We start from the raw sequence: 3,628 nt of genomic DNA, 5'->3' as shown, positions 1-3,628 counted from the left end.
CAAGGAAGGTCCTCTGTGAAGAGAAGCATTTGATATTCTTCTCATAAACTGTACCCTCCAGCTTCATCCTCTGCATTAAACACATGTGTACTAAGCAGACTGTGCTAGGCACAGCTGAAGGTAAGAGCTCAGAAAGTAGGCTAAGTCCCTTTGCTGGGCGGTGGTGGCGCATGCCTTTTATCCTGGCGCTTGGAAGACAGAGGCAGGCGGATTTCTGAGTTTGAGGCCAGCCTGGTCTACAGAATGAGTTCCAGGACACTCAAAGCTATACAGAGAAACCCTGTTTTGGAAAAAAAAAAAAAAAAACCATTTAGGGTGAGTCAGCAGAGTGGCCAGACTTGTGGTTGTCATGGTTTGAGTACCATCGCTGCAACAAAACGTAACTGGGAAGGACTGAGGAACCTAGAGGGACTCCACAGGAAGGCCAACAGTCAGCTAGCCCGTCTGGAACCTTGGGAGCTTCCAGAGACTGGGTCATCAACCAGAAAGCATACAGGGGCTGGACCTGGGCCCCCTGCACACATGTAACAGATGTGCAGCTTGGTCTTCATGTGGGTCCTCCAACAACTGCAGCTGGGACTTACTCTAACTCTGTTGCCTGCCTGTGGATCCTGTTCCCTTAACTGAGCTGACGTGTCTGACTTCAGTGGGAGAGGATGTACCTAGTCCTGGAGTGACTTCAGGTGCCAGGGTGGGTTGGTACCCAGGTGGTATAAACTTTCCTATAGGGGCATTTTCTCAACTGAAACTTCTTCCTAGAGGATTGTAACTTGGGTCAAGTTGACCCCCTTTCAGTCTGGCACACTTATATACTGCTATTAATCTAGAACCTTTACGTTCTTGTTTATCTCCAAGATAATACCAAAGTCATAAAGTTAAAACATAAGTTCATTCTCTTTATAGTATCCAAGGTATGTAAAAGTTAGGTTCCTGTAAAATTAAAACTAACTTGCATACTTTTTATTCCAAGAGGGAAGAACCAGGAACATGTACAATCAAATCAAATGGAAGGTAAATCTATTCTCAGTTCCTCCTTCATGATCTGGTCTCCAGAGAGCTTAGGCAGTTCTGCTTCTCATCCTCACACAGCACATACACTTTGTCTCATTAGGCTCCAGCCAGCTCCAGTCTCTTTTTGCTGCCATCCTTGATAGTCATGCTGCAAGCCTGGCGTTTGCATGTGTCGGGTCTCTGCTGCCCTGAAGCTATATCCTCACCAGTGCTCTCTGACGGCTGTTCCTGCTTGTCAGCTTGACTACATCTGAAATGAACTACAATCCAGAAATGGAGAGCACACCTGGGATCCAGATATTGAGGCTGGAAGACACAGGCTTTTGATCTGGATCTTGACATGGAATGACACACACTTTTGATCCAGACCTTGAGACATTGTGGGCAGGAAAACTTAGGTCCTGACAAGGTAGTATATGCCTTTAATCCCAGGAGACAAGAGACAAGCAGATCTCTGAGTTCAAGGGTGGCCTGGGACAGAGCAAGTTTCAAGTAAAGAAAAGCTTAGGTCCAGGTATGTGGTACACACCTTTAATCTGGGTCATGCCTTCTGCTGGAGGCCTACATAAGGAGAATGAAGAAGGAAGGCTTCCTCCTTTGCCTGCTTGCACTTAATTGCCAGCACACCTTTTAGAACCTACTTCTTCAGGATTCTAGCTTATATAGAAGACCTGCTAAAACACGTAGCCTCGTGGGAGTGAGCAACTACTTGATTCTTGGACTTCCTGTTTACAGCTGGCCATTGTTGGGTTAGTTGGACTGCAGACTAAGTCATTCCAGTAAATTCCCTTCATGTATAGAGAGATTCCATAAGTTCTGTGACTCTAGAGAACCCTGACTAACACAGCCTCTCAGAGCTGAGCCTCAGCTGTTCTCCATGACCCCTTAAATCCTGCAGTCTCCATGTTGCCAGAGCCGGTACACATGGAAGACGCGTGCATGGACCAGGCTTGAGATGAGCCTCTGCTGCAGCCTCTGGGTGCTGAGCCTCAGGAAAGAAGTGCTTCCCGGATTTTGCCTCTTGTTAATAACAGTGGAATCTTCAGCTCCAGCTGATCAGAAACCACCAGTGCTTAATACAAAATCTTTTATGAAGTGCCCTAACAGATTCTTTAAAAGATTCTCAAGCTTTCCTCTAACTTCACAATTCAGGCTGCCACAGTCTCATGGCTTCTAAGTTCCCACAAAACAGCCCATTAGGCTTTGAGTGTATAATCGCTTTTCCAAAGCATAGTTCCACACACTTCCCATTCTACCCCTTAATAATGTGACCAGATCTGTCACAGCGATAGCCCACTCCATTATCTCCTAGTTTACTTTCTGTTGCCACAGTAAAATATGGCCAAAAGCAACTTGGGGAGGAAAGGGTTTATACATCCTAGGTGTAATCTGTTAAGGGAGGTCAGAGTGGAGTAGAGGTCTTGGATGATGGCTGCTTACTGACTGGCTCTTCATGGCTTGCTCAGCCAGGATGATTTTGTGGCACTGCTCCTAGTGGGCTGAGCATTCCCACATTGGTCAAGAAAAGCCAGGACAGACTTGCCTGCAGGCAGTCTGACAGAGGGATCTTCTCAAATGAGGTTTCCTCATCCAGGATGACTCACCTCGTGTCAAGTTGACAAAAGTAGACAATCACTGAGTATCACAGTCTAAGGTGGTCTCACTGTAAGTAATACTCAGGCTGAGGGCTGAGTAACGAACTGGACATGCAGAGATCATATGGCAGGGAGGTCTAGGAGAAGAAGGTGGAGAAGGTCCTTTACAGAAGTGCCATGCTCCACCTGGTTGGCATCGCTGGAGTGCAATGTGCAAAGAGAGTAGTGCAGGGTAAAGTCTGGGAAGTAGGCTGGGCCCAGATAACAAGAGCTCCTCAGCAGTTCTGAGAAGTAGCTATTGAGTGGTAGGTCTGAGATCAGTGCCCAGGCCTCCACCAGACTGCATTGTAGTGGTAAGCCTCCAGGGGAGCAACTTGGGTTGTTGCCTAGAACAGTCGTATCCTTTTTTTCTTTGTGTTTGTATGTGGGTGGACATGTGCAAACCACAGCTCACATGTAGAGGTCAGAGGACAGCTGGGGAGAGGGACTTCTGTCTCTCTACCATGTAGGGCTTAAGGATGAAGGTTAGTCATCAGGCTGGTTGGCAAGTGCCCTTACCTCTAAGCCATCTTGCTAGCCCTAGAATAGTTTTTGAATCTTTGATGTACATCTCACTCACAGAGAGATTATGGTCAGATTTAAATTCCCAAACTGGGTGGTACTGCTTAATGGTTGAAGTACTGGTTTCAGAGTCCAAAGCTATAATGCTTAATCAAAGCATGTGGACCCAGGAGGGCTGGGTGGGGCCCAAGGTGTGCAGTTGCTGCTCCAGGTACCGCACTGAACAGCAAGTTTCGTGCCTGTACTATGCGTGCAGGCTGTTTGGAGGAGTTGGACACTCTGCTAAAGCCACAGGGTCAATTGCTCCATTTCTTTGAGGAAGACTGGTTGAAATTTGTCATCTCTAAATAAGGGGGAATTTATACTTCCAACCAAATACAGAGGCTTGGCTGTCAAGTGTCCCGCGCTATCTCCCGCCAGCAGGAACAACGCGGCACACACAGGATCCTTCTGCAGTACAA

This window comes from Mastomys coucha, unplaced genomic scaffold, assembly GCF_008632895.1.
Source record: "Mastomys coucha isolate ucsf_1 unplaced genomic scaffold, UCSF_Mcou_1 pScaffold22, whole genome shotgun sequence".
NCBI lineage: Eukaryota > Metazoa > Chordata > Mammalia > Rodentia > Muridae > Mastomys > Mastomys coucha.
The sequence above is the reverse complement of the archived record's forward strand: the minus strand, read 5'-3'. Positions refer to the sequence as shown.